Genomic DNA, 22571 nt, shown 5'->3' with positions numbered 1-22571 from the left:
AATGGCTCGTGACTCAAGAACTTCGTCGGATCAACTCTCCGAGTGATTTCTAGGCAGAGCACTGCTCAAAAAAACCCAGAATACTCAAGAAGAGGGTTAAAACTGTGTGTGAAAGTGTGAAATGACGTCCCATTGACGTCATATTTATAGGGAAGAGGCTCAATACGGTTTCTGGGGGTCAATACGGTCCGTATTGAAGTTTTGAACTACAATACGGCCGTATTGAATTCAATACGGCCGTATTGAAGTTCAAAAACCTCAATACGGCCGTATTGAAGTTCAGTGCAGCCGTATTGAGTTCAATGCAGCCGTATTGAACTTCAATACGGCCGTATTGAGTTCAGTGCGGCCGTATTGTAGTTTAAAATGTTCAATACGGCCGTACTGAACTCTTGGGAGGCCGTATTGGGCTTCATTCCCTCCACTTTCTTATTTTTTGCTACTCTAAGACCTCTAAACCTACAGATAATCATCCTAGGGTCTTCCAGGGTCTTCCAGGAGTCCTTCCGGCTGACTTTCCTTTAGTCTTCGATAGTCTTCAAGCTTTATTTCCGACCCGGACAATTTTAGGGGTCTACAAGTCCAGCAGAACACCTATCCCGATCTGCTCGCATACCAAGGTATGGTCATCATAGTCCCAACCACATAGGGAAAACATGCTTGGGTAAGCTCACAACAATAAACATAGAAAAATAACATCAACATATAATAAGCAACAATAGAATTCTACTTTCAACTTGCAACATAAAGCAACATAACACCTATAACAATAGATACACAATATCATCTAATAGCAACAACATTTTCAACACATCGTATTTTACTTAAATTAGCTGCTTGTAATCGGTATAGCTCGGCCTGACTCCTATACCGTGGTCGCTTCATACATGTGTGCCTCGACCTTGCCCACGCACGGGACCAACCAAGTCCTGAGAACAACACATCATCCACTCCAAGGAACAACTTTCCAAGGAGTGTTTTTAAATAAATTGGGCTCTTAGAGCACCACAACTGTCTCAATTTGCACAATGGAATGAGCAACTTCGAAAACTTCTCCTCTAGTCCTAGTGATCAATAATTCATCACAACACAATCATAGTATTTATCACAATAGCTCAACTATCAACTCATTCATACAACATTATATACAATTTGAATACAAAAACCCATGCAACATCTATTATTGCGTCGTCACGCATATACAACTAGGAGATCTCCAACAACAAAGGTTGAGCAGTATAGGTGGCATAAACCCTACCGAATCCAATGTTTGACCTATCTTAACCAGATCAGGTATAAAACATTGGTAGGAACTCCGAAGAGAACCAGGTATAGACAACAATAGGCAATTTCTCAGGTGTGCCACTTAGACTCGGAGGTCTAGTACTACTGTCAGGACAGAAGGGTTTGGGTATAAGCCTACCACGGCCTTGGCTAGCATCACCAATCCACATATGGAATTAGCCCACCCACTGTCCTCCAAGTACCATGCACCCTCTAGTACCTAGTCAAAGACTACATCTCTAACTAGATACCTTACTCAAATTGGTCATTCAACCATGACATGGATCGACTACTTCCATGTCACCCACACAGTACTAAGGGATTCAACTTTAAAACAACTTTCAACTTATCACCTTAGTACTATGTATCTCAACATAGGACATATATCTTCACTATATGTCCCCAACTTTTCAACTTTAAAATAATGCGACATTAGGCATCTTATAACAATAGGCAACTTACAGCAATACAACAATAGGCATCTTACAACAATAGGCAACTTACAGCAATACAACAATAGGAAACTTATACAACTTTAAACAACTTTTACAACAATAACTACTTCAACTTATACATCTCAACTTATTAATAATTCAACAATAAACAACATAAAAATAACTTAGTTTCACCAAATACACAACGTATAGCAACTTTCACAATATATCACATATTATCAACACACAACATATGAACAACTTAAGCCAACAACTACTCAACTCATTTTCATCAGGCAACTTAGCAACTTTACAACATATTCGACACAAATTACAAATCAACCATTAATTTAAATAAATCATCTCTTTTCTTTCAAACAACAAAACCCAACTTTTTAGCTCAATCTACACTAAACAAATTAACCATTTTCAATGAAATAATACATGAAGCTTCCCTAAACTGAAGATTGGCTCTAAAAGCCAAGAATCTAAGAGGAAGAAGAAGAAAAAGAAATATCTGAGCTCGACTCTTGAACTTCAATCCTCCCAAAAGTAAGCTTTCTAGTCTGAAATTCAAGGGAAGGCAGAAGAATTAGTGACCAAGAGGAGAAGAAGAATTATACAGAGAAATTTGAGAGAGAAACGAGCTCACAGACCCAGAGTCCTTCTCTCTAAAACCTCTCTCTAAAACCTCGCCTCCTCAACTGTACATAGGTCCTATTTATAGAGATGCAGGGGTGGCCAGAACGACCTGTTTCAAATCCGGAATGGCCCATTCTGAGCTCAAACGTCATATGTAAAATTTACATCCAGAATGGCTTGTTCTCAAACCAGAGCAGCCTGTTCTGGGGTTGCATTTTTACCCATAACAGCTAATTTGGAACGGCCCATTCTCAACTAGGGTTTTTAAGCCAATTTATTAGTTTGGAACGGCCCGTTCTGGGCTACTAACTACGTTACATGTTGATCTATAGCTTGTATATATGATACTTAGTCCAGGTTCAATGCAAGTTTAAATTCACTCAAATCTTAATGCAATGTACATGCCTCACAACACATAACAACTAGCATGTAAATAGAAATCTAAGAATGTAAGGTCAAGTATAGGGAGAGAGAAAAATGCACTGCTAATTTATATTGGTTCAACCACATTCACTTGTGACCTACATTCAGTCCCTAATCAACTCGATTGAGATTTTTCACTAAATTTTAATATCATAAGTTTTACAATCACAATACCATATTTAATACACTTCTACAATATTAAAAAAACCACTTCTTGCACCCCAAGAAGAACCTACTTGTAGCACTCTATTACAATATTCTCCCTTCACTAGTAGAAAATAAGCATATTACGTCACCTCTTTTACGTCAGAAATACGAAAATCCGACGTAAAAAAATTGCGGTGGCATTTTTGTAATTTTTGCAAATTTTTTTACGTCGAACCTGGTAGGGTCTGACGTAAAAAGTCAAATCTACGTCGGAGGTATGTTGTGTCCGACGTAGATTTGACATTTTACGTCGGACCCTACCAGGTCCGACGTAAAAAATCCGCATCTCCCCTTTAAAACAAGTTTTACACTAGCGATTTCAAAAATTCTTTCTCTCGCGCGTTGTGTAAATCTCTCCGCCTCCTACTCCTTCGGTCCTTCCTTCCTTATAATTTTTCTATCATTTCAGTCTATGTTCATACGACAAAAACAAGAAGTTTTCGTTCATACGAAAAAAACAAGCTTTGAGTAAATAATCCGCATCTCCCCTTTTTTCTTGCTAATAGTGTTATAGTAAATGTGTATTTTGTACTTATTATGTGTGTTCCTTTTTATATTTTGAGTAGGAACAACCAGTGGCTGAAGCCAAGCCTGAGGAGAACAGAGAAAAGAAGTCAGAGGAAAAACTAGAAGAAAAGCGAATTCTGGGAAGCAGAACGGGCCGTGCTGCTTGGAGAACGGCCCGTTCTCCGTGCTGAACGGGGCGTTCTGCTTGGATAACGGCCCGTTCTCCAAGCAGTACGGGACGTTCTCCAAGCAGTACAAGTCGTTCTCCAAGCAGAACGGCCCGTTCTGCTGCATTCATATTTTTTTTTATTTAATTTTTATGACTTTTTTACGTCGGACCTTGGCATGTCCGACGTAAATTTACGTCGGTTTTCGCGCCCCAACGTAAATTTACGTCTCCCGATTCTACGTCGGAAGTTTTTCTGACGTAAAAACCCCTAAAATGACCGACGTAAAATGTGTATTGTGTACTAGTGTTTCTTAAGAAACCTACTTAAAAATCAATCAATACGGAGATTTAAGGAACAATTTCACCTGATGTACAAAACACATCAAAGTAGGTTAATCAACCATGTGCCTTAACCTTTTACTCCATGAAGATGATACTCAATTCAATTCTTGAAAACTTTCTTGAGGTTACCACAAAGGTTAAAGAACCTCTTCTTGCATAGAAAAATATATTTTAAAGAGTGTTTTCATAAAAGATATTTCAAAGATTCAAAAGTCTTTGTTCAAAGTGTGAAAAATGTATATAAAGTTTTATGTATGAAATAATCGATTATTAACATGGATAATTGATTATTTGTTCTTAGCGATTTTGAAAATTAACCAAGAATACTTTAATCAATTATTTTGAGCAATAATCAATTATTCTTGAACTTTATTTCTAAAATAATTGATTATTTTGCTGAATAATCGATTATTATAGCAATTATTCCTTAGGTAACTGAAAATAAAGTAAATAATTGATTATTACTTGAAATAACTGATTATTTTAAGTAAAAACTTAATATCTTGATTTTTCATACCATTTCTCTTTACAAATTAATTTCGACATATACTAACTCTTCAATAATCATCTAGATAAAGATAAAATGCTTAGTTACTTACCAAGCATAAAACACACAAGCAACAAAGCTTAAAACACAAAAAAATATACAACTTGCACTTTTATTTATGAAGAGGCTCAAAACATAAAATAAACTACAAGTTGCACTCTTATTAGTCAATAAGTTCATTTGTAATCATCAAAATCAGCTAGGGTTGTCTCTTCATCTTGAACTTGATCAACAGGCTAAACTTTATTTAGATGGTTTACTTAGATTTTGGGCTTAAAAATTACTTAAGTCTATTTCTTAATTTTAATGTAATTTTCGTATTTTATTTTAATTAAATTAGTTTAGATAGTTTTTCATATTTCTTTGGTCATTTTTGAGTGAATTTTGTCTTCCTAATGGAAAATAAATGCTAGTGAAAATTTATTTCCTAATGAAGCTTAATAAAAAATTACATATCAAGTTCCTTTAAATTCCTTTACCTATTTTCAAGATCGTCTTATCTTATAAAAACTATCAATTTTGAAAATGGCAATTAAAGGGAATGAATGTCATCCAATTGCTATTAACACAAGATTTTATACCTTTTATAAATAAAACAAAATCTAATATTGAAACAATATCATCAACTTGGATTGATGGTGGTGCGAGAGGGAGGGACCTAATTGCATAAAGTAAACCTGTTAAGGCTTATATATACTAAGAGAACCATCACTTGTTGTATATTTAGAGAAACTTCTCCAGTAACAAAAGTTCAATTCTAGAAATGACTTGATATATATACTTAAGGAGTAGGTTGTTGGATTATAGATTCCACATAAACAACCATGGCTTGAATAAATTATCTTATCTAAATTAATGTCAGATATTTAACTATCTTATCTAAGGTTTTTGTTGCCTTCTCATATTTTCTGGCTGAAACTTCAATCTAATTTCCACCAACTATGTTGCAATCAATCATGAAGGGAAAGACAAAAAGTACATTCCTTTGAGAGTTAAAGAATGTTTTGTTGAAATATAAACTTGATTTTGGGTCTTATTTATGTAATTAAAAACCCAATTTTTAGAAGCTTAAGGTCAAATTCTAGAAATATAATTTAGAGCAAAGAGCAAAAAGCTCAATTTCTATTTTTTATTTAAAAATATTCAAAGAAAAGAGTAAAAGTAGCTAGAGCACCAACCATATGAGTTTTGAGTCTACCTTTAGAACTAACTTCAAAATGACTTAAGGGATGTTCTGAAGTAATAAACAAACTTTCACCAAGAGCCCCCTGTTACATGAGTTTATAGTAGATGGGATACCTACTTCAAACCTTTGAGTAGAAGTGACAACTTGCTTCTAGACTTTTGCAGCATCAAAGGAGTTTATAACTGAGATGATAAGCTCAACAACCATATATTCAAAGTGAAATTATTTCATTTTACAATTTAATTTGAATAAATACAAGAGAAATTTGTACTTAGAGTGAGGCCATTGGACATGGAGGAAGTGGCGCAGAAACTGGAGCTTCTAAAGTAATTTGCTTTAAATTAAACTCATTGAATAACAACTAAGATAATCCATGATCAAATTACAGAATTTACCTAAAAACAATACTCAGCATGTTCAACATCATTGTGTCAGGGTTCATTTGAAAATATTATTAGAATAAAAATAAAGAAATTAAATGAAGGCTTCTATGTAATAAAACTAAAACATGGAGAAAGTATACAATGTCCCTCAAGACTTTAATTTCTCCCAATATGTCAACTCTCTCTAGCTGTCAACAATTAATAAAAAACTATATGTTGTTGAGTGGTCATTTTGTTGTTGATTTTAACCATTTAAGTCCATTACAACTACCTTAAGATTAAGATGGGACCATCCAACTATCTAAAAACAATCTAGCTTCAAATAGGATTGCCCCTATTATGGTCTTTTGGTTTTAAATTTGTATAATGACATTGCTATCTGTGGGCGTAAATTGGATCAAACTGAAAGTTCAAAAGCTATCTATTTTGGAATTTTATAGGCCACAAGGTTGGTACTTAATAGACTCTCGGTAGAAATTATGAATAAATCCTTCCTTTTAACTAATGATGAGTGGAATTTGTTGATGCATTTTGTTCTCATCTCAACATCTGCATGTGGTGTGCCATTCATGTTGGTATAAAGGGTTTCAATCCCTCATCAAATTTGCTACTTATAAAAATGAAGCATTCGTTAATTCAATCATACCATTAAATGGTTGGTAGCAATTTCTTAATGGGAGAAAGCAGAAAGGGGTACATGTGTTTAATTCTTTGCAATTCTGAACAGTTTTATTTAATTACTACACAAGCCAGCTAATTAATTGATGTCATTTTATTTCTAAAAATTTAGTCTGAAGGATGGCAAGCTGATAGTTTAAAATTGATTGCCTATATTAAGAGTGTATATAGGGAAGTTTATTAAGAGAGTATATTAAGCTGATAATTTTTTTAGAATTGATTGCCTATATTAAGAGATCAATATATTAAGCTGATAATTATTTAAAATTAATTGCCTATATGAAGAGAACATGATTTCCTTACTACACATTACACAAGAAAGGAAACACAACTCGGGAAGATCTTATATCAGATAAAAAAATTTAAAGTAGAATGTTACGAAGATTCAAAAAAAATGTTTGTGTATGAGATTAATACTATTCTCTATTCACAATATGAATAAAAGACATCATAACCCCTTTTTCATCTAAGGAATTATCAAGGACTGTTGCATACCTTGTTGAAACAGAGCCTACAGGCTCATCCCCTAGAAGTTCAGGACTAGCACTACCCAGCCCTGCCAAGTGTTGTTCCAACCAAGTCAATCTTATACGTTCAACTTCCATATATATCTAATTAGAATGATCTCCCCCTAACAAACACTACTAGAAAATTATTATTTAACATCGCCAATTTTACATCGGTTTAGGTAGAACCGATGTAAAAATTGAATGCGGTGGCATATTCGTAAATATGAGTTGAATGAAAAGCAGATTTACATCGGTTATGTACAAAACCGATGTAATTATTGAGCATTTTACATCGTTTTTAATTGAACCGATGTAGATTTAAATGCGCAGTGGCAATTTTGTAAATATTTACAAGTAAATCTACATCGGTTTTCAAAATAACCGATGTAGTATAGACCCAAATTTCCTACCCCGCGTGGAATCCCTTTAGCTTCTTCACACATTCTCTGTCTCTGTGCTAGGGTTTCGTCCATCCTTCAAATTCCATCCCTTCTGTTGCGCCATTGCTGCTGCATCTTCACTTCATCTTCCGTTACACCCTCTTCCATTTAACACAAAACGCATTCATTCGAATAAGTACCAAACAAACAAACTCTTTTTCAACCTCGTTGCGGATCTTAGATGCGCGCCCACACCGTAAGAAACTTGTGCATCCTTAGCACCCTTTTCCGCTTGAAAACCCGCAAACCCCGCGCCTACGTTGTACCCTTCACGGAACCTTCTCTGGAGTCCGAACTGCATCTCTCAGAAATTGGCATCGGTGACTCTTTCCAAGGTAACTTTGCCAAGTTTCAATTTTTACGCCTACCCGTGTTTTCGTTTACGTCTAACTTCACAGAGGAGCCTTGTTGTGATAATGGGTTTTTGGTTTTTTGGAGCTAAATGAGTTAGAAAAATGTTGGGCTTTATGCTGCCAAATGCGTTGGTTTCGGTTGTTTTGTTTCCTTGGTGGTTGCTATGGTGTTTTGTTGGGTATTCGGGTGTGCAGTGATGTCATTTTCTCAACATTTTGGTGCAGGGAATTCGGCTGATGAAGATGTGGATACTAGTCAGCTTAGTGCTATATTGTGCCGTAAGTGTTTGTTAAATTTACTGTGAGGAGAAATGCAAGCAAAACATTCTTTCTATCACACTTTTCTAAGACACTCATTATTATTAGCTGAAATTTGTTGGAAATAACTAAAAGGCTATTTGTTTTATCATTGAGTTGTGTTGAACAGAAAAGTCTTTTGTTGATAAGATACTGTTCCAGTTAATTGTTTCTTTCTTCATGTTGCAAATCCTCTACCTTCCTGTTGTGTTTCTTAAGGATTTGAAAGGTCCTGAACCTTACATTGATAAACATTCTGTTTTGAATTTTTTATGGCTATCTATCTATCTTTTTTTTTGTGAATCATGAACTTAAAAACTAAGGTGGGATTTTTTTTTTGGTTTTCATTTTCAGTTGATAAAATTTTGATTAGAATTAAAAAAAAAACTCATCTTTATTTTCACATTGTTCCTTGTTTCCATTATATAGTGAATGAAATTGTGAAACTAGGGGGCTGTTTAGTTTGAGAAAATGTATTTTGTTTTTGGGTACTGTTTTCTCCCCTACTTTTCATCAGTGCAAATATAATACAGTAATTTGTATTATATCTTCTTGTGACGAGTATTTTTTGTTTGCATAGTTGGATGAGCGTGCTCTGACAGAAGTGATGAAGAAACTGTTAAAGAATTACAAAAAAGTGGTGCAAGTATTTGGGTTGGAAAAGTAGCCTTTGGTAAGTGTTTCTGTTCTAATGTTGAAAGATAGAAGCTGTTTTTACTGTATTGCTTACTAACAGCTCCTGGCTTTTATCTACTCATCTACAATAAGAAGATATGTATTTTTTAGTTCTCCTTGTAACATGCCTTGTGGATGCATATTGCAGGTTACCTACCATACAACAAGAAGTACAGCAGCGGAAACTACTATATATGGGTCTGTATCTTTTAATGTGGGGTGAAGCTGCAAACCTAAGATTCATGCCATAATGCCTTTGTTATATATATCACCATGTATGGTTTGTAACTTGAACCAATTTATGGTATTTATTTACTTTTCCAAGAATGTTTTGAATCATTTTTGATGCTTCCCATTGTTTGGATTTTTATGGATGTTTTGATGCATTTAGCTAATTTTGGATATACAACGGCGAATGAATCCTTTTGTCTATTTTTTGCTTGTGTAATCTGTTGTTTCTCCTTATTTATCTCTCCTTTGTTGTGCCTGTTCCCCTTTTATTCCAAACTTCTGAACATGGAAAAATATTGAATACCCGATATTTTGAACTTTTGTGCATTTTAACTTTGACTTGTTGGAGTTTGACTTCTTGTTAGATAACCCTTAGTTGCATAGGCACATTGTGACACAAGGTTATCAATACTGTGCTATAGTGTAATGGAGCCTTGGACTCAAAAACAAACTTTATTTGATTGAAATAAATTCTTTTATAATATAAAAAAGAAATGTTGGCGAAGTATGCTAATTTTGACCCTTCAGTTTGTTATTAGGAACTCAGATGAGCTATGAGGTCAAAATTATTAAATAGCTTATAGCATTGCTCTAATTTACGCACCGGACTAGTGTTTTGACGTTTCTAGAAACAGTTGATATAAACATGAATATGTGTTTTCTTCATAGAATACTAGAGTAAATATGGTTTAATGATGCACCATCGTTTATTTCAACAGGAAAAAAAAAGTCTACCATATATTTGTTACATGTATAAAGAATGTGAATAAATTTGGGTTAATCCTAACCTAATAAAAGAAATTCGCAAAGTGGCATAAAAGTTGGAATTGTATAACTTTTTTGATACCACCGCCAAAACAGCCAGAGAATAAGAATTTAGGAAAATAATAATAATAATAATAATAATAATAATAATAATAATAGTCACTATTTAAAATCTAAAGAATAGCGGATGACAGCGTACGTACACGTTTATCAAGAACTGGTTCAAGTTCAATTGATCTTTGTGGCTGAAATGCAGATCTAATAATTATTTTCTTTGTTGCATATAGATTTACATCGGTTATAATAAGAACCGATGTAGATTTGCATACAAATTTACATCGGTTATAAGAAGAACCGATGTAAATTTATGACTATTCTACATCGGTTTTAAAACCGATGTAAAATTGTATATATTTATTACGTCACTCTCTTCTACATCGGTTCTAAAACTGATGTAGATGATGTTAAAGAACCGATGTAGATAGCGTGTCTTGTAGTAGTGAAAAGATGAAACTGTGTCCGGTGCACAATAGAAATGTGGCATAAGTGCCATAGCATGATAATTTTCTTTCCCTCGTGTTCAAATTGTATATGCCATGGTAATGGAGACTAATCAGGTGTATCATTCTCTTTAGTTAACGATTTGTTTGCTTCAAGCTCCAAAACCTAAACCCATATACAGGGATTAAAAGTATTAGCATATTATGTACTATATAATAAGATTAGTGGATTGCTATTAAACTCATACACAAGCATTATCTAATATCTGCTATAAATTAAACCTGAAAGAATAGCCAACATGGTTCTATGCAAGAAAAGGTTTTAATAGCTCTCTTAGCTCTGTTTTAAAGGCTTTACTTAAACCAACTCCACATAGAAACACATACATACATATATTTATATATATATATATATAGAAAGGTTATAATAAAACCAATATAATTTTTACTAAGTATTATATTGCTCAATAACTTTATATTAAATATGAATTTTGTAAATCTAACCGTTAAATTGAAAGTTCTTTACTCTTAAATCATATATACAAAATTTTACATTAATCCAATATGATTTGATATTTTGTTCTTATAAAACAAATTTGACATAATATATATATATATTTCAAAATATACTAAAATATGAACACTTTGATTACCTTCAAGTTGTTATTTAATTTTAACAAAATTTGATATAAACATATAAAGTGATATGAATTTGCAACCTAATAGTTGGATTTACAAAATTCACGTTTAATATAAAGTTATTGAACAGTGTAATACTTAGTAAAAGTTACATGGTGTTATTATAATCCTCTTCACACACACATACACACACACACACACACACACACACATATATATATATATATATATATATATATATATTGATGGCAAAAATTCCTACTGACTACATGGCAAATCATAATGACTCTTGTTCTTAGATTAAATAATATAATTGGAAGATGGCAAAACTTCCTACTCACTACATGGCAAATCATTATTACTTTTTTTCTTAGGTTAAATAATATAAACGGAGGAAAATAAGAGATATATGTAGAAAGAAGGACAAAGGATTTTACATAAAACAAAAGCCAAACCTAGAAAATATATTTTTTTTTTCAAGCCCTTCTCACCCAACCAGACAAATTGGTAGGAAATTTGGATATTTCTAATAGTGAAATTACATGCAACAAATTAGAATTTGAACTTGTAGCAAATAGATTGGATATTTTATATTTAGTAGTTGTAATACACTGATATATTTGATGGCAACAACACAGGCCAATTTGCAAGACTATATCAAATGCTACTCATGTTCTTGAAACCATTACATACATCGACATCAATGATAAGGCAACAACCAAAGCATGAAATTATGTACCAAAAGGTAGCTATGCTCAATTTCTAAAGAAAGATGTGTAGACACCAATTTTTGTCCAGGATGTAAATCTGAACACATGAAGCTTCTAAAGCAAGCCACAAAAAATATTAAAAGACTCTAGAACGCATCAAGAACCAAGCAAAATGGCCTGAGAACGACCATTTTGACCATGAGAACAGTTGTTCCCGTGCCAAGCTAGAATGGTCATTCTGAGCACAAGAACAACCATTCCAAGTTACTGCTCACAGTGCATTTTTGAGGTTGAGAATGGTCATTCTAAGATGAGAACGACCATTCCACGCTTCTGACACCTATTTAAGCATGTCACCCTCTCCCATTCAGGAGGACCAGATTCTCTCTCTCCCCTTTTTACTCCTTTTAGAGCACTCTGAGTAAAAATATTCATTGAGAGCCTGATTAAGAGATCTTTGATCCCTTTGGCAAAGATTTCAGTGTTTCTAGTTAAAATTTTTGCCCTTAAGTATCTGAGAGGTTTTCTATAGAGTGAGAAGGTCGCCACAAAGCACCTTTAGTCTTCTTTCTTTTATAAAAGTTTGCTTTGGAGGTTATGAAATTTTTCTCTTTCTATTTATTGCTTTACTTAGAATAGAGCATAATGTAGATAGTTCATTACTATAAATGCATAATTATAGGGTAAAAATATTAATCTCCGCTTTATTTTGTTAACAAATACATCATAGGGTACTAATTTTAGGCGTTGTGGGATGTCTATCACCTTCCCCACATGTAACCGACACCCGTATCCAACTCTGATTACGAAAACCATTTTCTTTTAACAATGTTTTGAGAAAAATACCGATGGCAACTCCATGAACATTTTCAAAACCATTGACATAGGATTAGTTTGGTTATTGATGTCGGTGAGATTTTTAAATCAAAAGTCAAACAAGCCATCTGTAAACCAAAACTTTTTAGGTTGGGATCAAACAGATGACAACTCCACTAAGGAATTACTAAGAGGGTCAGGCCCATTTAGTGACGTATTTGTTAAGAAACAAAGCTCTGATTAAAATTTTTATCCCTACGTTGTTTGTAAATAACTACTGTTTGGTGTGGCTTTAATAACTACTATATGTTTAAATTATGCACTTGTTTGAAAAATAAATTGCACACAACCCTTGCACACAATAATTCCCTCTATACCCGTGGGCAAGAGTGGAATATCCATAGGAAGTGGGTGATGTACGGCCGACCATAGATGGGTCTAGCTACCCATAGGTCGTTGTCGAAAATCATCGCTCGAGGTGATAACCGGTTACCCTAGCCTGATGCACTAATGGGAACCTTGGTGGCCTAAGACCGGTGAGAACAGTTAGAACCACCTAAAAATCATGCACCTTTCTGCAGGGACCAAAACCATGGATATAAACGTGTCTGCTTGTGGGTGTACGTTGTTTGAGCATATATGTGTGGATTTGCTTGTTTGTATTGTTTGTTTCCAATAGGAGTGGATTGGAATTTTAAGCAAATAGTAGCCAATTAGGATCAAAGAATAAAGAAATTCATACCCTTTTCATGCACATTTAAGCCTATATTTCATTAGCATCATATAGGTAGTTCCCTATTGTAGAAAAACCAAGAAAAATTCCAGTTGAATAAGATAGCTTTTATCATGCATCATTCACTTATTAGATAATGAAAACATGATAAAAAAAAATAGGCAAATAAACACAATCGCATGCATCTCGTAGGCAAGCCCATTGATTCACCATCCATTTTATTCTTCTTAGATTATGGAAGGATTAGGTAGCAGCATGCATAGACAATTAAGAAAGGTAAATGTCTTAAAATACGATAGACAATATCTATACTCTAAAGGGAGGCCCAAATTGATTTTGAAAGATACTATGGTAGGGCCCTTACTTTGATGAAAATGTTTGTTGAGACAAGCCTTCTTGGAGCCTAGTCTGCACTACTTGTAAAAGCTCACTAGAATGAAAATTCACACAAGACATTTTAAAAAGGGTATGAAATATAGGCCCTCACTTTGATGAAAATGTTTGTTGAGACAAGCCTTCTTGGAGCCTAGTCTGTACTACTTTTAAAAGCTCACTAGAATGAAAATCCACAAAAGATGTTTTAAAAATAATTAAGCTTCTAGTGATAAACAAATCAATAAGACTGATATTTTCCAATTCTTGTCTGTCTTTGCATTCTGCATACATTCATTTAGAACATGTCCTTCCTAATAAATGAGTAAATAAAAATAAAAAGAGAAAATTAACTTATGTGTGTTAACTGGAAATAATGGAGCGTAAGCTGCTGGTAATCAAACCCAATACGCAAGATTAGGACACACTTAAAAGTTAATCAAATTACGATCCGAATGGGTAAAGGGCAAAGAATGCTAAAACAGTTAACGATCAAGATGTCGAGTCCTTTCCCATACAACAAAGATAAAACCGTGTTGTAGGTCTGCGAAATCCAAGCATCATTAGCTAAAGAATCATCCAACATCGCTGGGTTTGGAGGAATAACTAGGAGTGGCCAAGTCTACACTCCTAGTGAATTGTAAGCTAATACCCCCAAAATGAAGCAGAAGATGAAAAAAGGAGGAAAAACTTGAAGAGGAGGATGAATTCCTCAAGAGCATATGGCAAAGTCAATATGAAGGATCATACATGGTCAAGAGAGCTTGCTTATCAAAATGATTCCAATACGGAGAAGAAACATTATGCTTGAAGGCATTGCTTTTTAAGAGCCCGCTAGAACGAAAACCTGCAAAGGGCATTCTAGGAAAAAGTTATGGTAAGAGAAAATCTGCCAAGACAAGGGTCTTAGGTAAAAAAAAAAAAAAAAAGAATCGGCTAAAAATCCCGATAGGATATATCCTATGCAAAAGTTTGGGATAAAAGAATAAGGAAAAAAAAAAAACAATGCTTACTTGAGCTGAAAACTGAAAGGCAGCTTGAGTATTTCTTTTAAGAAGCAAGATTTTATGAAAATTCTACTCCAATCTTTATTTTCACTTCTGCCTATAGTTACCTCCCTAGAAAGCCTTGGATCCATCAAAGGAGAGTTATAACCTCCACGCTCCACGAGAAAGTTAAGTTCATGGTGGATGATAAGCTAATAGTGGCGCAAGTAGAAGAAGATTGGCTTATTAGCAAACCACTAACTATCCCATATATGGACGGAGTGGAGGAAGCCTTTGAAAATGTTTTGCAAGCATTAGAGGTCACCCACAGAAGCTTAGTAGCACAAATGTTGTTTATAAAGGGTTACCAGCCAAGCAAGGGCTAGGTAAAAATGCTCAAAGGGCAACTAGGTCACCTAAATCCTGTAACAATCCAAGGTGATAGGGCTTAGGATATGAACCATCTACCATCTTCAAGGGAGGAAAAGTTGAGAACTCTCCCTTTGCATCAAACTTTTAAAAGAGTTGGTACTCAGATAGCCAAAGGTTCAGCTCTGGTGGTCAAGTGGACCAAACCTCTCTAAGGGGCCCCCTCCCTCTTCTTCTCCATGTATTAATCACGAACTCAAGGCATGCTCGGGCCCTCGAGATACATTAAATAGGCACGTGTAGATAAAAAACATTATCTTAATGCCATACATTTCTCTATTTCATTTTTTTTTCTCTCTTTATACATCTACTCTAAGCCTCATTAATAAACCTTAAATGAGCGAGTATGCTTGAAGTAGGGACATCATTAGAAACAATAGCTCAATGTGTCAAAATCAAAGGAAAATAATAATGCATAAAAATCAATTAGACGAACTTAGCATGATTTGTGGATAAGAAATCCAAAATAGTGAAATCAATGCAAAGGGCGTCTCCCTTTTAGTAAAAGAATAAGTGGTGATTGTTTCACAAATGCTGCAAAAAAATAAAGGCCTACTAAGATAAAAGTCTAAAAAAGTATAAAGTAAAGGCAAAATCCCGGCAAGAAACCCACTAAGGGGGCTACGCAAAAATTAGGGCAAGACTCGCTAGGAAACCCACAAAAAAGGGTAACCTAAGCAAAAGTTAGGGTCAAAAGAAAAGTCTGCTAGGAAGCTCATAAAGGGGGTGACCTAATCAAAAGTTAGGACACAAAAAGCAGCATCCTAAGCTGAAAACCGAAAGGCGGCTCGGGAAGATCATCAGATCAAAACACAATCTCAAGTTATTACTTGACTCTCAAAGAAAAATAATAAGCTAATGCAAAAAATGATTTTCCTACTTTGAGTAAGCCGTAAACACCAGCCCACCTTGGCTAGCTATGCTTCTAAAAACAATTTTGAAAATACAAAAAGAAGGAAAAATCCTTCTGAATAAACTTTTTGCAAAATAAAAAATAATCTCTTTCTTTCTTTTCTGTCTTTACACATATTTCATTAGGGCAATGTTGAGAGATGCATGAAGTTTGCACAGTGAATACTCATAGAGATAGGTTGGAGGTGTCCTGGAACAGAGTCTAGGAATACCTAATCTAAGGAGTTGATAGATCATATCTTGTATAGGCAAGGAATGGCCAAAATGTACAAACCTCAGGTTCAAGGAGGAACACTTGGTAAAAGGGGATCTAGCACGGTTAAGGCTAGCAATCCTCATCGACGATTAATGCACATAGATTAATTTCTTGAAAGTAAAATTAATCTGCATTTTTAGACTTAACATAAAAACATAATTGCATAGCATGCATATGGCACAAGTGTGCACAAAAGGGTATAATTTACCACAAAAATGATAATATAAAATTAAAAATAAAAATAAAAGAAGTAGGGAAAATTGTAAATCCATTCATGCTTTAATTTCTTTTGCATCTACCTATGCTTCATAAAAAACCCCAACAGATTACAAAATTGTAAATCCATTCATGCTTCACTTTCTTTGTAACAGATTACGGGGAGCTCTTGAGCCAAAGCACCCGTAAATGGAAGAAAGCTCAACAGCCTAGTAAGGCTACAAGGGGCCAAGACTGTATCCATAAAGGGGCGTTAGAAACCTAGCCTAACAAGGGAACTCCCTAAAACTGATTCCATGGAAAATCAATAGCCACTAAGAAAAGAAAGGCATGTTAGCAGCAAGACAGAGCAAAACCTGCCAAGGAAGAATAAGCAAGCTTACATTCAGTATGAGGCATGAAAAGGCCACCTAGTTAAAGGGTCAAGAGACCAAACCAAAAGCAAATGAATCTCAAGCATTTGCTTTCCCCAAAAGAGATATCATAATGACATAGGTCAAGCCTCAAACCAAGGAGGTTTTGTCTACAACTGAATCAAGGATGATTCAAGAGAATTCCAAGGCCAAGGATGGGAAACAGAATATCAGAGCTAGGAATGACTCTAAAATAATACTCATCAATAATGCTCCAACGAGCACCATCATCATGGAGAAGGGATCTCTTCACCATTAGCAACTACCTATGCTTCATAAAAAAGCCTATGCTTCATTCATGACAAAAAAAGCTGAAGCTAAGAAAAATGTATAAAGAAAATTCCCTAGCTAAAACTATAAAGTCAATGCCAAACTAGCAGCCGCTCTGACTAACGGATATCAAAGATCCAAACAAGGGGCAGAGATTGCCACATCCTCCCTAATTCTTCCCTAAGCAAGGTATTCAACTCAGAACGGCCAAGAAGGCTATTGGATAGTCAGATCCAATGCAAATAGGTGAAGCAGCTCAATTCACCAACATCCCTAGTAGAGCTCAGATTAAGCTTAAAGAGGCTTTGGTAAACAATACTTAGTTAAAATCCCTAGTGTACATGATTGTACATATCAAGCCTAAAAAGGCTTAGTCAAAGAACACCCAGCTATAGATTTCCCACAATGGGATAAACCAAGCCTAGAGAGGCTTCAAGGAAAGAATAATTGTATTTCAGACTGCACAATCTCAATTCGATTAGCCTATTAGAGGAAAATAATTAAAACACCAAGGGGCATCTAGAGTATCCCCATACAACATCGATGGCCATTATCTCAATAATAGAGCCAAGAAAGAATTAACAGCCATGTGGGCCATAGGATATCTGAGATCCAAACAAGGGGCAAAGTTGCTCATACCCAATCAAGTAAGAATGATAACTGGGTAACTTGCCACAAGCAGAGATACCTAATCAAGTTAGATTGACAATTGGGTAACCAAGACCCATACAAGCAAAATTCAGCTAAAGAGTAGCCTCTTCCCCAACAACCCATACCAAGCCTAGAGAGGCTTTAGCCTAACTAATACTCAAAGCACCAAATTCCCCAGTGGAAGGAACCAAGCGTAGAGAAGCTTTAATAAAATAATACTTGAATTTCAAAACTGTACAATCCCCAACAGATAATTGCCTAGACAAAGGCGAAATAGTCAAAACTAGGGGCATCAAAAGTATCCCTTTTTTGCATCGACAGACATTATTTGCCTTATTGCTTCCCAACACTCCTTCCTAGTAGCAAGCCAACAGTAGAGCTCGCCAAGGCATCATCAATTACTCTTTCCATTTCCCTAGTGGAGAAGTGACAACACAGTTACGATCACCCTACTGAGAGGATGATCTCCCGCCCATTAGCACAGGGGAACTTTAGACATGATGTTTATGTCTTCATAAGACAATCTTTGCCTAAGAGAAAAGGAAATTCAGTTAAGGAAACCTTTCACGAGCCAAGAGTGGCTTAGAAAGAATACTTATGAGTTAGGAGTGGCTTAGAAAGAATACTCACAAGCCAAGAGTGGCTTAAAAAGAATACTCACGAGATAGGAATGGATTAGAAAGAATACTCACAAGCTAAGAGTGGCTTGGAAAGAATACTCACAAGCCAAGAGAGGCTATAAAGAGTACTCGCCCAGTGATCTCCACAAAGTTGGGAACATAAAGACCTAGACAAGACGTCTATGTTTTTTACTTACATTTGAAAAAAGCAAATATGTTATTCGAAGGGAAATTCCCCAGTGGCCTGGAGAGGTTGCAAATAATACTCAATTCCTTAATTTTGACCGGCGTGGAACCACAATCCTCGTCCAACCTGTAGAGGCTAAGCTCAAGGAATACTTAAACCTTCAGTAGGTCTGGAGAGGCCGCATAGAAATACTCTTCAGCGATAGGAACCACCAATCCTCGTCCAACCTAGAGAGGCTGAGCTCAAGGAATACTCAAACCTTCAATAGGCTTGGAGAGGCCGCACATAAATACTCATCGGTCGATAGGAACCGCCAATCCTCGTCCAACCTAGAGAGGTTGAGCTTAAGGAATACTCAAACCTTTAGTAGGCCTGGAGAGGCCGCATATAAATACTCATGGGTCGATAGGAACCACCAATCCTCGTCCAGCTTGGAGAGGCTAAGCTCAAAGAATACTCAAACCTTTAGTAGGCCTATAGAGGTCACACAAAAACACTCATCGGTCGACAGGAACCACCAATCCTTGTCCATCTTAGAAAGGATGAGCTCAAGGAATACTCAAACCCCTAGTAGGCCTAGAGAGGCTGCATAGAAATGCTCAGCATCCCTAGTGAGCTTGGAGAAGCTTGATAAAGATGAACTCAATTGCTCAAGCTATAGGACATCAACAGATCTTGTCGAGCAACAACACCTACATCCAGCCTTGAGAGGCTGCACAAAATACTCATCCTTCAAAGACCTACTAGCGTTAGAGATTTAAAGGCCTGGACAAATACGTATCTACGTCTTTACTTTCCTTTGAAAAAGAAAGCATAGGATCTTTTCTATCCAAAGGACAAGTAAAAAGGGGCAGTTGTAGAAACTAGTTTTTATCTAGGAAGTAAATCTAAACATAAAAGCTTCTAAAGCAAGAGTAGTGACCCGCGAAAGACATTAAAAGACTCCAAAATGCGTCAAGATGGAGTAGGAAGCCTCTGGAAGACACTTCGGGGTCAAAAGACCAAGAACCAGGCAAAATGGCCTGAGAATGATCATTTTGACCATGAGAGCGGCCGTTCCCGTGCCAAGCCAAAATGGTCATTATGAGCATAGGAAAGACTGTTCCAAGTTACTATTCATAGTGCATTTTTTAGGCTGAGAACGGTCGTTCCATGCCTCTGACACCTATTTAAGTGTGTCACCCTCGCCCATTTAAGAGGATCGGATTCTCTCTCCCCCCTTTACTCCCTTCAGAGCAATCTAAGTAAAAATACTCATTGAAAGCCTGATTAAGAGATCTCTAATCCCTTTGATAGAGTTTATGGAGTTTCTAGTTAAAAATTTTGCCCTAAGTATCTGAGAGGTTTTCTGTAGAATGAGAAGGTTGCCGTAAAGCACCTTTAGTCTTCTTACTTCTATAAAAGCTTGCTTCATAGGTTCTGAAATTTCTCTTTCTTTCTATATAAGTTTAATTATGGAGTAAAAATATTAATCTTTGCTTTATTTGTTAACAAATACGTCATAGGGTACTAATTTTAGGCATTGTGGGGTGTGTAATACCTTTCCCACACGTAACCGACCCCCATATCCAACTCTAATTACAAAAACCTTTTTCTTTTTCCAATATTTTAAGCAAAATATCGGTGGTAACTCCATGAACTTTTTCAAAACCATTGACAAAGGATTAGTTTGGTTATCGGACATTCCGAGTCAATGAGATTTTTAAAACGAAAGTCGAACAAGACATCTATAAACCAAAAATTTTTAGGCCCTGATCCGACAAACTGAACTGAGAAGAAAGAGATCAAGAGTTGAGAGAGATTTCTATTGTTTTGAAAAGGGTACTTTACAACATGAAACTTTTGAACCACACTTCAAGACATTAAGGTAATGGAAATTACTATTTGAGTCAAGTGTTAATTACTAATGGCTTTATTTATTTGGTCTCATACATACTTTTTTCAAACTCAGGCAAAAAGGAGCAGTTGTGCTTGACAATTTAAAGATAGAAAACCACTTCAACAACCTTACCCAACAAATCAACCATTTTTCCCAATGAGTCAAGAAGTTATCATCCAAAAAAAAAATTAACATGCAATGCCTATAATGGCATGTTGAACACAACTTTCTCCTCCATAATCTTTTCATTTTAACTAAAATTTATTGTATTTTGAGCATATGGGCAACAAAAAGTTCCTTCTATAATACAAACATGAACAGAAGGATCTAAGTCTAACCTATAATCTCGTCCTTATGAAATGTTAAAAGCCTAAAATAAAAGTAAAACTAATCACAACAATGTCACTATAATAAGCAACAACAAAAAGTATATGATACGGATGCTGCGAGTGTGGCAACCACACCGACAAATTACAAAACAAAAGGTTTCACTAAATTTCATCGTCTGCCAAAGAGGGCTTGAGCGCAAGGAGAACAATGTACTTCCTAGGTAGGAAGATGATCATCGAGGAGAGCACGAGGAAAGGGATTGTCATCTGTCAATAAAGGCTTGGGTAGTCGGATGATTGTCGAGGGTTTGAGAAGAGGGACGTGCTTCTTGGGTAGTGTGCGATCAATGATGTGCTTCCTAAGGGTAGTGCGCGGGAGTCTAATCTTGGGCTTTCAACTCTACATCGATTTAGTGAGAAACCAATGTAGAATACTTAATATTTACATTGTTTTTCCATGGATTCAATGTAAATATGCTTATCTTTTCATTTAACTACAAAAATGTCACTACATCTTTTTTTTACATTATTTTTACTAAAATTGATGTAGATATGGTGATGTTGAACATTACTTTTGTAGTAGTGACTTTCCAAAATGTAGACCGAATATACATATGTATTATAGTCATGGTGTGCATGCATTCAGCTTGCAATTCCATGTGAATAAGGAATATGAAGTTAATGAAATTGTCCATAGTCTCACAACTTCTGATTTAACCTCACTATTAAATTTGTTTGTCAACCTTGTCTTTATTGGGTTAATTCACTTCTGGATCAAGAATCTTGTGCTTCGTTCGTCAAATTCACTAATAGAATAAGTGCTTCCGTTGGCTTGAGCAACATCAATGGTCTTATTGACAACTTTTGTAAACATGTGGTTAGATGCAATCATAACTTCTACATGTTTGTCCCTTTTAGTGAACAATTGTTAATTTTAATATTTTTTATTTTAAAAATAATTTTATTTGAAAATAATCTAAAATATCTTTTACACACATAATTTGTTCATGCATGATATTAGATCAAATTGAACACAAATGAATGTGACGTTTAATATATATTACACTAACATAATTTGTTCTTAAACTTAAATTGTTTAATTCTTTCACCCACACTTTTTTCAATAATTCTATAGGAGGAAAATTTAACAAAAATTCATAAAAATAATTTTAATAATGAGTAAAAAAAATTATTTTAATGAAATAATATATGTGATATTTTTAGTTAAATTGATTTTGAATATATTATTTTTATAATTTAATCCTTCCATTAAAAAATTCTCTTGTATAAGAATGTAAATTAAACCTTATAGTTATATAAAAAATAAATATATTTAATTATCTTCTATTTTTCTTATCGATGAATAAATTCATACATCTAATTAAAATGTCATTTTTTCTATAATTTTAAATTAAATTCTTTACCGTAAATATTATCAAAGTTGTTAAAGTATAATTTATACATCCAATAAATATTTCCTCCACAATTTACATATATATTGCACAGGTTTATACTCTAGTTCAACTTAAAAATATTGTCTTACAATAGATAAATGCAAATGAGACATGATTATCAACAAAG

The 22571-nt window shown here is 34.9% G+C and overlaps 1 long non-coding RNA gene across 1 annotated transcript; it reads left to right on the top strand.

Moving 5' to 3' along the window:
- Positions 1 to 7710: 7710 nt before the first annotated feature.
- Positions 7711 to 9524, top strand: LOC145949489 (uncharacterized). Its single transcript, XR_014427696.1, has 4 exons — positions 7711 to 8086; positions 8330 to 8383; positions 8982 to 9074; positions 9225 to 9524. It is a non-coding gene; the product is annotated as an uncharacterized LOC145949489 (long non-coding RNA).
- Positions 9525 to 22571: the final 13047 nt, after the last annotated feature.

The sequence above is a fragment of the Cajanus cajan genome, chromosome 7 (genome assembly GCF_000230855.2).
Source record: "Cajanus cajan strain Asha chromosome 7, NIPB_CcT2T_4, whole genome shotgun sequence".
NCBI classification, from domain to species: Eukaryota; Viridiplantae; Streptophyta; class Magnoliopsida; order Fabales; family Fabaceae; genus Cajanus; species Cajanus cajan.
This window is presented reverse-complemented; position numbering and strand designations above follow the sequence as displayed.